Source organism: Doryrhamphus excisus, chromosome 12 (assembly GCF_030265055.1).
Source record: "Doryrhamphus excisus isolate RoL2022-K1 chromosome 12, RoL_Dexc_1.0, whole genome shotgun sequence".
Taxonomy (NCBI): Eukaryota; Metazoa; Chordata; class Actinopteri; order Syngnathiformes; family Syngnathidae; genus Doryrhamphus; species Doryrhamphus excisus.
Window position 1 is genome coordinate 5,481,281 of NC_080477.1, and position 12,311 is coordinate 5,493,591.

The 12,311-nt window shown below is 40.2% G+C and overlaps 1 protein-coding gene across 2 annotated transcripts in view; it reads right to left on the reverse strand.

Annotated features, from left to right (window-relative positions):
• LOC131139865 (protein kinase C-binding protein NELL1-like) overlaps positions 1-12,311 on the reverse strand; it is a 238,263-nt gene that overhangs the window by 37,694 nt on the left and 188,258 nt on the right. The window lies entirely within an intron of this gene.

Consider the following 12,311-nt stretch of genomic DNA (forward strand, 5'->3'; position numbering starts at 1 on the left):
ATTGACACAGTGGCTGTGTAATTCTCCCCATGAGAGCTGCACTACAACGAAATGGATATTGTGTCTTCGTGCACATTTTGTCTCAACTTCAGTGAGACAAATTAAATATTTGCTTTAGGTGAACTACAGAGTCAACAATGGTTTTCTGCCATCGTCCTTCACATCTTAGCACCATAAAACAATCATCCATTTAATTGTAACACTCTCTGTCACTTTCTTTCTTTTCTTTCTTCTTAATTTATTTCAGACATGCATACTATGTTACAATATTGTTTCTCACATATACACTTACAATAAAATGCACTTACACTGCACAATATCTATTTATATATATATATATATACATATGAAGAGCTTGCAACCAAAAGGCGCTAAATCCATTTTGACTGATTTCGAGAAAATCAATGATTTTTAATTACGCACATATCAATCTATTTGGTCATCAAGTCTATATTGCAAATGAAAGAGCTATCAATATAGGTCATAAAAATGCATGCTATAAAAATCCTGCACACACCATGTATTTTATATATTTTTTTTAATTATTTTTTTTTTTCGGATTTAGCGCCCTTTGGCTGAAATGATGGATTTAGCGCCTTTTGGCTGAAATAAATTTGAAGTCACCTTTAACTTCTTCAATGGCATTGTTGTAAAAGAATGTAAGGTGCTTTAATGTGCTATGCTAATAAAACAATTGGCTAATAAAATAATAATGTTTCTCATGAAAGTTGGAGGTGTCAAGGTAGAGACATGCCTTTTATGGCGTAAAAAAAACTTCCATGTTACAGAATACTGTAAAAACACAATTTGTGTTCTCCTGAATTGCATAACATACTGTAACTATCATACGTGTACTTCATGTACACAAACAAAACAGGATGCGCACTGATACTGGCTTTCTGTATGTGCAGTGCCAATTGTATTCTTCTCTCTGATTGGTCAGATTATCAATAGATGGGAAACTTGGGCCAATCAGAATAAAGAATAAAGAAAGGGATTTAGCTCCTTTTGGTTGAAATCTGAAATGGAAATAGCGCCTTTTGGTTGAAAGCATAAATTTCATATCACTTTTTTTCATATTTTTAAAAATGATTTCAAGACCAAAATATGTGATTTGGATACACATGACAGAGGTCTATTAAACTCATGAAAAACATGCAACTTAGTGAAAATTGGATTTAGCGCCTTTTGGTTGCAAGCTCTTCATATACATACACGCACACACATAACACCTCATTAGTACACATGTCTGAAAAGGAGCAGGAAGAAGCAAAGCTTATTAAATCCTACCCCTTCTCCACGCCATAGCAGTTACCAATTCAATAAGTGATTTTTTTCCACACAGAATCTTACATAAGACAAAACATGGGAACATCGGTCACCCCAGCAAAACCCCAGGACATTGCCGAAGCACACCAACCCCGCCAGCCAACCCACCTGGCCCAGACCCCCCTAGCCCCTGAGTGCACCCACCGAGTGCCCAGCACCCCAGCAGTCCCCGCTGCCCTCCAATAAGAAGCCATTTTGGCTGGACCCACAAGTATGTGTGATCCCTGGGCGGGCCTACATTTGGATGGATTTGTTCTGTTATTCAACAGACCTCTTCCTCGTGCCACAGACATGTTACCAACATGTGGTCAACGTGACACCCGATGTCCAACCATCACTTTACCTCATTATTGTGAGGCCACACGGAATGCTCCCATAAGAAGCATCCCACCAAGCCCGGGTGCCCCAAGCGCCATCTGCGGCTGTTGAGGCCCCAGCCCAGCCAGAGAGCAGCCAAGCACCCGAGACCCAGACTCACACCCCCAGTAGCCCAGGGAAGGCCAGACAAGGCAAGGGTCCACTTTACGAGGCCACAGCACACTCCCGCCCATCCCAGAGCTTCACCCACCCCTCATGTTGTCTACCTATAAATTATGTTACCATGATGTAAACATAACAGCAGTAATGGTTGCAACTTGGCTCACAGCGACTGTTATGTAATCTCTTATCTGTTTCCATATTTCAACAGCTGGTAAATCTACTTTAGTGTCATGGAGTGTCACTGTCTCCAAAGGGACAACTCATTTTTGAAACAACAAATATAAATGTGATTTGTAAGCACAGTGGAGTCGCTCAAATCTCGGCTTGGACCTTTCCCTCTGCTTGTTTGGGTTAATTCCACTCATTGTTTGAGTGTGAATGTACTGTTTGTATGCTCCATGTACTGTATTTTACTGCCTTTCAGATTTGTTCTAAATTCATCTGGACCCCCTTAAGAATATGACTACAAACTGAGAGCCACCCTGGAGACACATAACACATCCATGACAGCAATATTTCTAATATCATCTAATAGCTTCACTCTGGTGGAAATCTAAAAACTGCTACATGAGTCAAGTAATTGGTTGCAGACCTGACGACAATAAGTACATTTCTGTTAAAAGCAGGATTAAATATTAAAATTGAATATTTTTGGAGTTAGAGCATAGACAAAGTTTATGACTTGGTCAATACATTCATTCATTCATTCATTCATTTTCTACCGCTTTTCCTCACGAGGGTCGCGGGGGTGCTGGAGCCTATCCCAGCTGTCTTCGGGCGAGAGGCGGGGTACACCCTGGACTGGTGGCCAGCCAATCACAGGGCACATATAGACAAACAACCATTCACACTCACATTCATACCTATGGACAATTTGGAGTCGCCAATTAACCTAGCATGTTTTTGGAATGTGGGAGGAAACCGGAGTACCCGGAGAAAACCCACGCATGCACGGGGAGAACATGCAAACTCCACACAGAGATGGCCGAGGGTGGAATTGAACCCTGGTCTCCTAGCTGTGAGGTCTGCACGCTAACCACTCGACCACCGTGCCACACCATTGTGACCATCCTGTGAGGAAATGCCCACCAGGGATACAATAGGGAAACTCCATCCAACCGTTTATATGCTGCTTATCCTCACTAGGGTCACGGGTATGCTGGAGCCTATCCCAGCTGTCTTTGGGCGAGAGGCGGGGTACACCCTGCACTGTTCACCAGCTATGCATCCATTTTCTACACTGCTTATCCTCATGAAATGTATCAAATGTATTCATGAGATCCACCTTTTGACTGACTGATGACCAATGCAGAGCATAACACACCACTTGACCACCTCTGCTGGGATAAGCTCCAGCTCTAAACCATATAATGTGAATGAATGACTATTATCCTATTAAAAAATAAACATATTGTTAAATGATTACCATTATCAAAACTGATCATTGTATTGAAGCTCATTAGATTGTGCAAGTGTACCAGTAACACTGCTACCAGTTCTAAGTGTTTACCGTTGTATCACTTTTCCAGTCAAGTGTACTGGAAAATGTTGAAAAAATGAGAAAACCCACGCATGCACGGGGAGAACATGCAAACTGCAGCTGAGGTCTGCGCGCTAACCACTTGACCGCCGTGCCGTCCTTGGTCAATACAATATTTTAAATTAATAGACATGAAATAACACTCCCATTGCCAACTTTAAACTGTTATCCTTTGTGTACAACACATTGCTCAACAGCGTAGGCTGCAAGGACACATGAGACGGCCGCCGTTTTACACATAGCGTGCTACCGAGCTAACTAGTTTGCCTTCAATTTTTTTTATTGGGGGTTTGTCGGACACGCCATGGCTATTACTCATAATAGTCCACAATTAACCACAAAACAGTAGTCATTTATGAATTAATTCATTTTTGAAAAAAAAAGGTCCACCCTCGGCCATCTCTGTGTGGAGTTTGCATGTTCTCCCCGTGCATGGGTACTCCGGTTTCCTCCCACATTCCAAAAACATGCTAGGTTAATTGGCCACACCAAATTGTCCATAGGTATGAATGTGAGTGTGAATGGTTGTTTGTCTATATGTGCCCTGTGATTGGCTGGCGACCAGTCCAGGGTGTACCACGCCTCACGCTCGAAGACAGCTGGGATAGGCTCCAGCAACCCCCGCGACCCTCATGAGGAAAAGCGGTAGAAAATGAATGAATGAATGAAAAAAAGGAGTGTGTGAGGAAGCAATGTTTGAACTGCAAAGTAGCAAATATGCTGCATGGTCATCAAAATGTAAGTCGCTAACTCAGATTTCAAACCATCAGTAACACACTTTGGATCCATCCATCCATTGTCTGCAGCTTATTTTATTCAAGCTCATGGAGAGCTGGAGCCTGCCAAACTGCAGGTGAAACCCCAGACTGGTTGTCCGTCAATCACAGGACACACTGCCTGACTTGACCAGTCAATAGGGGAAATAAACATTGGCTAGAGCTTCTCAAGATACCACCAAGACTGTTGCAACAGCTTGGTATTCATGGCATTATCCTTCAACAGAGCATACAACATATAGAGCCATTAACTTGAGTGGTAAATTTTGTTACAAATTACAAATGGACAATGGTCAAAATATTCTTTATTCTTCTTAGGGATGAACCCTATGAAGAACAATTAAGCAGCAACAGTGACAATTTTTGAAGGATACAAAATGAAGGACGTGTATCACCTGCACAGCTTTGAAATGTCCCTTTAGTGACACTTTTTTGGCTGTGATACTTGACTTAGCCTTGGCTGCCATGTACCCATTGCTCAAGGCTGACCACACTCTTAGTCCTATTAATATTAGCAGGGACAGACCAGGAGCACCAGCCGTACTCAGACTAATTCCTTCAGTCCTATGAGGGATGCAGTGATGTATGAGGAGAATGAAATGGGAGGCACGGGTCGATTGGCCAACACTGTCGCCATCACACAGTAATGAGATCTCAGGGGGAGGGGAAAAAAAGAGGCTAATTGGCCAGAATAGAACAGAAGTCATAGAGAGTTTTAGGGCCGTTATTATAAAGTAAAAAAAAAATAGCTTATCTGACTTCAAAAATACCATCAGTAGACACCTGAACGAATCACCTCCAATCTTTATTTGTAATGGCAAATTTGTCCATATGATTGTGCACATAGATCAGTAAAACCAAACCATATTATTCTTGGGTCAAAGGTGCACAGCTGATATTTCCATATGCAATCCAAGATGTAGAGTTACTAGTACATGTTTTAATTCCAGATTGTTGCAGGAAAATCTACTGCAAATGGAACAGCGACACAGCTGGCACGTTTCAGTGTTCAGTGTTCAGCAATATGTCACAATTCATATTCTCTGCAATGTTTCTAAATACACACCTTTTTAATCTTCCCTTCCCTCATTTGCACTTTGCCAATGACTTGCAGAATAAAAAATGTGGTGATAGCTACCCAGACAGGTCGAATATTGGCTAGACGCAGACGTAGGGAACGTGCATATGAACTTGGAGGCAGAAAATATGTGGAAGGAATTTTGCACATTGCATTGATCTGTCATTACTGCTTCCTGCATGTTACCCATCTTAATGTCTTCCTGACACAGTGATAAAGGGGTGGGTGGAGTCAGCCACGCCTACTTCTTAGAAGTTCTGAAATTGTGTTTTGTCAACATTAAAGCCACTATCTTTGCATTGCATCTTGCTTTGTCGTGTCCACATTTCTTATTTTCAGTCCTGCTTGCACACATTCTTTATCTGTGAATACAGAAGGTAACACATTCACACATATACGCCTTTAGCTTTCCCATGCACCCCAAGTACACTATCTGCATCTGTATCTGTTTACCCATCTAAATGATCTGTATCTGGAGTCGGGGTGGAACACCGATAGGTGGTGGTGGTTTAAACTGGAATGTCTGAAATTGACATGAATTGATCACAAGTTGCTATATTTATTATTATTCCGCTATATGTGTACTGTGTATGTGTGTAAGTTATCTGTAAGACTTAATTTTTTTTTAATTTTATTTTATTTTTTTAATTCACTGCATTTTTCTCAGCTTTCAGTACTGCAAGCAAAGTTTTCCAAGTGACTTTACCTAACCAGCCAAATTAGAAGAGAGCAGATGGAAAAAAAAAAAAAAAACACCGGCAGTGACACAACAAGCTGTATATAGCTTTCTTGTAAAATGCACCACTGTCATGGGGTTCTCCAGCTAGACCAGGGTTGTCAAACTCAGGGGCCACATGGAGGATCTACTTCCAAGTAGGCTGGATCAGTAAAATATATTATATACATATTACAGTAAACCTCGGATATATCGGACTCAGATATATCGGAAATTCGCTCACAACGGACAGATAAAAAAGAACCAATTTTTCTGTAATGCATTTCCAATAAAAAATCATTGCATATATCGGATTTTTTATAACGGATTTCGCCTATTTCGGACAAAATCTCCAGCCCCTCGCATATATCGGATGGCCGTATCGTGGCGCTCCGATTCGCCGAATCGTGACAGGCTGCTATACGACGTCATTTGCAGCGTTTGCAGCGTTGCCTGCGCGTCCAGGTACATTGGAAACATAGTCAAGGAAGTGCCTTTTTATAACGGATAAAATCCGATTTACGCATATACCGGATATAAATCCGATATATGCGTAAAACGGACATTTTCCGGTATACGCATATAACGGATTTCGCTTATATCGGACAAAACCAGTGGGAAAAACTGAATCCGATATATCCGAGGTTTACTGTATATACCATGATTTTAATAAAACAAATAAATAATATGAAATAGGTTTTGCCGATATGGACTGAGCATATATCACAATATTTTTAGGATGTATCACGATATGATGATATCAAACTAAAATTCAGTCTTGTATAAAAAGCTACAAACCTTAAGCCATATTATGAAATACACAAATTTTATTTATTGGTAACAATCTGGCAAACTTTTCTAATGGGATGTCAGCCTCTGCACACATTGCTACTAAATCTTAACCAAACTGAAATGTCTGTGTTTGTGATTAAGGAAGATGTAGTCACCAATGCAATTCCGACTTTGTATGTAAAATATTTATGACACTCTTGTTTTGTTTACACAGACATGGCGCTCTTATTTTGAAGGACAATCATGGAAGTATTGTTCCGTGTGTGAAGAATGTGTATTTACAGTGAAGACGAGCTAACTAGCTAGCTTATCAGCCACTCAGGCTCTGATCAAATCAAATCAAATCAAATCAACTTTATTTGTATAGCACTTTTCCTGCAAAGACATGCAACACAAAGTGCTTTACAGAATTAAAACAATGACCCAACTGATGTCTCAGTTGTGGGTAAACACAGACTACTGTTTCTTCAGATCCGCCAACACTTCATTCACCTTCTCTCTTCTCCGCTGTCAATATGGTTGTCATATTTGTCGGCATGAAGATTCACATAGTGGAGACGAAGGTTATATTCTTACAGCACTGCAACGCGATGTGAACACACCAAACATACGTACAGCTTTCCCATTCACTTCCGTGAATAAATAGGAGGATGGCGGAACACTCTCTGCATCCACTTTTCTCTTTTTGACAGAGACATATTGGAGTAATGAGGGTGCCAATGCACATAATGTTAAATGTGGAAGACGTGATAGATGACAAAGGTGGCTGGCTGCACTTTGCTTGCTGTGCACTGGTATTTGCTTTCTTAACACAAGTATAGCGCAATCCAGTGGTCTCAATTAGAACAGCAGTTAATTTTTTGAAAAATACAGCTTATTTTTATATTTTATGAAATTGTCTCACGGGCCGATTTAAGCCCATTTGCAGGCCAGATTCGAACCCTGGGCAATATGTTTGATTTCCCTGCACTAGACCCTCAGAACAGGTAAGGTTATTAACCATGAAGCGATGCCAAAGACATGCACCGGGTATCGTGGTTGACAGTGTCTCATAACAACGTGAGAGTCTGGGCTGCCAGCAAAAGGATTGTCATGCTTGTTCAGTACCTTGCCATGGCTGAAGGCAAGGACGCGTGTAAATAGTAGCAGTTGCGTCAGCTAGCCAGGCAACTTTTTTGCTTTGTGACTCTGATCACAAGTTGCTATATTTATTATTATTCTGCTATATGTGTACTGTGTATGTTCGTTCATTCATTCATTCATTCATTCATTCACTACCGCTTTTTTTCCCTCACGAGGGTAAACTCCACACAGAGATGGCAGAGGGTGGAATTGAACCCTGGTCTCCTAGCTGCGAGGTCTGCGCGCTAACCACTAGACCGCCGTGCCACTCAACCGTGTATGTGTGTAAGTTATTTGTAAGACTTATTATTTGATTATTTTGTAATGAACTGTGTGAAGTTTGTGACTCATGCAAACATGCAATGAGGTCAAATAGGGAAATACTGTTTGAAATGTTCCAACTTTGCTACCTACAAGGAATGAAAAAACAATGAAAATCATGCTCATTCTGTAATGTTGCACATTATGACATTATTGTATTATATTATTATCATTATTTTTATTTCTCTGGCTGGCTGGAGCGAATTTGTCCATGGTGGGGTGGTCGCTGTGTGTGACCGGCCAATCACAGAGCATGAACAGTCATCATGATTACGGATACTGAGGAGTTGCACTTGTTTCATGCTCATATCTCGGCAAAAATGCATTATCCATCACAGATGTTTGTCTCAAATGAGTATCTGTCTCACCCCCAGTATCATGTAAGGCTCATTCATTTGGCAAAATCAAAAATTGCTTTGTTTCAGTTTTTTATTGGACCTTTTGGAGCAAATTCATAACAAAAACCAAGGTATCACTGCAAGCATTTTTTTTCCCACATGCATATTTGAGGCAGAAGCCACACTTAGAAACTCTCCGGATTGTTTGCAGCTGGTGATCCATCACAACCACTGTCTCATGATGCAACCTAATTTGTGAAATCGCAGCCTAATTATACTTAATGATACTCTCATCTTTGGATGGTAGCCAAGCACTAGCGGTGCTGGAAATTTCATGAAGGGCTCCTGATGAGCTGGTGCCATTGCTTTACTTGCAGGGAAAGCAGAAGATATATTAAAGACCTGTCAAACTCATTTTCTACCTGTGTAATTGTGCTGTTTAGTCTTCTGTGGGAATTTTAATAGGATTTCAAATTATACAACTGATTTATACGTTTTATGAGAAGTAGAAATTCTGTACCAGGGCAACTGATGCATTTGGATATATTTTACCATATATATTTTTTTTATTTTACCGCACTATAAGGCGCCCTTAAAAGCCTTTAATTTTCACAAAAGTCGTCGGTGCACCTTATAATCCAGTGCACCTTGTGTGTGCAGTTTAGTAGAAAGTTTTGTTGCAATTTTTGGGCTCTCCTTTCGCTGCCGTTACAAGTGTGAGTTAACGCTGAACAAGAAAATAAAGTTTGCTCCTGCATTTGACACACCCGTCCTTCGGCGCTTATGTTACAATACTGTATGCCTTATGGTGCTGACAATACGTACGGTACATGATATGAATTTGAAAAATGAGTTTAGAGACCACATCCTCTAAAGAAATTACATTCAGTTTCCACCAATGGTTAGTTAGACAGTTGTACTGTATTTCCTTTGGGGTTTGAGCTGAATGTTATAACTGTCTCATAAAATATATAGATCAAACCCATACTCTCTTTAATCCCTCATCAAATATAAACTGATTGCTTCAATTTTATATCCCGAACAGGGACGTTACCGAGATTACAAAATGAGCGGGTGTCTTTGCCCCCTGTGAACGGATGTGTGCGAAATATGTGTTCCATCACCCATAAATGGGCTTCATCAATCAATTCATTACTTGAAGAGCATTTATCAGGACTAACTATATACATATATACATATATATATATACAGTATATATACTGTATTCAACTGTGAGCGAGTACACCACTATCTGCATCTGCATCTGGTCACCCATCTAAATCTATATCTGTATACTTGGAGTGGGCAGGTCATAAACCGGAAGTGGGTTGTGCTGGATGTGTACTGTGTATTTAAAGTATATGTAAAGTATATAAAGTATATGTGTAAGTGATCTGTAAGACGTATTATTTAGTTATTTTTGTTGACTGTTGACTACATAGAGCCGCGTTGAAGAAAACCTAATACAATGTAGGCAGAGTGACCGTTTTTAATTTGCCGAATGAGTTTTTGTCGAATCTAAAAAAAACACTGATTACTTCAGGAGCTTTACCTAAGAGAATGACATGCAGCTATGCAGCTTCTAAAATGAAAACCACAAAAAAACAACATTAACCAGGCCATCTTATTTGTGCTGTCACAAGATAGGATAGTAGAGATTTTGTATCATGATAAGACGTGTTTTTTTTTTTTTTGGGCCAAAGACCAAGTTTCAGAGGACTGAACATTAATTGTTGTTTCTTTCTATTGCTCAGTGGCTCCAGTATTGCTGTAAAGACTCAGGTAAATGGAGACCATGTTGCTATTCCTGTATGTGTGACAATGGACCCATGTGGTTTTTGCTGTACATCAGGGAGTTAGAGCTACGACACTTGGCTGCTTTGAGACGGCATCCAAATCTTTAATGAGTCTCCTATGACTCCATAAGGGCTCTATATGGACTGTCACATAGGTTTGCATCATCATCCCCCTGTTCAACTGCATCCATACTTTGTGTCAACCTTCAGTGCAAGCACACAGTTAACTATAGTGGTTTTGTACACTGCATCTGGAGTAAACGCATAGGACAGCACTTAAGGTGTCAAAGGGCAAGTAAAAATAAGTATGCTTATTTATGTTTACATTAGATTAGGTAACTCAACACATCTTCCTAAAATGTTGCAAACAATGTACAAGTCTTAAGGTAAATTATACAGAAATATGTATAATTTGTTCCTTTAAATTTTGACTTAAATAATTGTTTGTGCACTAGGAAAATCTAAGATAATTATTTAAACTCAGGGTTGTCATACTAAAGCATTAATTATGATTAAGTATAATCATAAGTAAGTAAGTTCATATTTGGGATATATTTTTTATCATATTAATCTATTTTATCTAACTTTTCTCTGTGTATGTGAGTTGCCCATTCATAAATACATTTTATGTTTTCATTTTCTTAAGCTTGAGCTCAAGTGGAAATTGATTGTCCGTCATTGTGTTTTGACTTGTTTAGCATCAGCGCCCTTTGTAGTTGGGAGGGCATGGTGAGGAGCGGTGAGTAACAGAAAATGTGACATGAAAATGGGGGAGCATGTGAGCATTGTCCGTCCAATGAATGGGAAGTGTACATTTCAAAAACGCCAGCACCACTGGTAAGGGTAGTATCACATGCCTTCTTTGTAAAGGGTTTTCTTATCACCGAAGCACCTAAGGTTTAGCCTGCCACATAAATGCAAAGCAGACAGTCAAAATTCCATACATTGTATGTATGTATGTACTTTTGTATGCCATTATGTCACCATAAAATTTTCAGGAGCTTATAGCTAGGTAAGGTAGCTCATACAAAGATGTCGACAGGTTTGAGGTCTTTAGCCAACTCATCTTTATAATTAGGCTTTTTGAGCCAGTCATCAGAAAATTTACATTTGCCCATGAGTTCCGAGTTCTGATGAGACCTCACAACCAGGAGACCCGAGTTCCATTCCACCCTCAGCCATCTCTGTGTGGAGTTTGCATGTTCTCCCCGTGCATGCGTGGGTTTTCTCCGCGTACTCCGGTTTCCTCCCACATTCCAAAAACATGCTAGGTTAATTGGCGACTCCAAATTGTCCATAGGTATGAATGTGAGTGTGAATGGTTGTTTGTCTATATGTGCCCTGTGATTGGCTGGCGACCGGTCCTCTCGCCCGAAGACAGCTTGGATAGGCTCCAGCAACCCCCGCCACCCTCGTGAGGATAAGTGCTAGAAAATGAATGAATGAATGAGTTCTGTTGAAGATGAATGTGTGCTGACATCACCAGTCCATTGAGGCAGCGGTAAAACTTGACAACATCATCTGGGCGGGCCTTAAAATAGGTTGGAGGAGAATGAGGGCAGATGAGAACTGGCCATTCAACTCATCTATTGTCTCATCTACCTATTGTCACCTAAATGATTTCAAGGATACTAAACGAACACATCAGTTTTCAATGTTCAATGTTGCAGGCAACACTCAAATACACTAGTATACCCCACGACTCTAGTAACGATAAGCGGCATAGAAAATGAATGGATGGATGGTTTTATGGATATTGGGTATATATATTTTTTTAATTTTATTTTATTTTCTATGAAACTACGTATTGCCCAAAAAAGACTGATGAAGTGTGCCTTTCCTTCCTTCATCTGTGATCCTGAACAGCAAACCCAATGAGGTGCTTAAGCAGCGTGAGCACCGAGGGAGAGTAGGCACACATGTGGAAAAGGCTCCAAAATCAATTTTCTGTCGTGCTGAGGGCTATATAAGACTAAGACTGAAAGATTTTACGAGACATCTGATCACTCTCACACCGGTAGTCT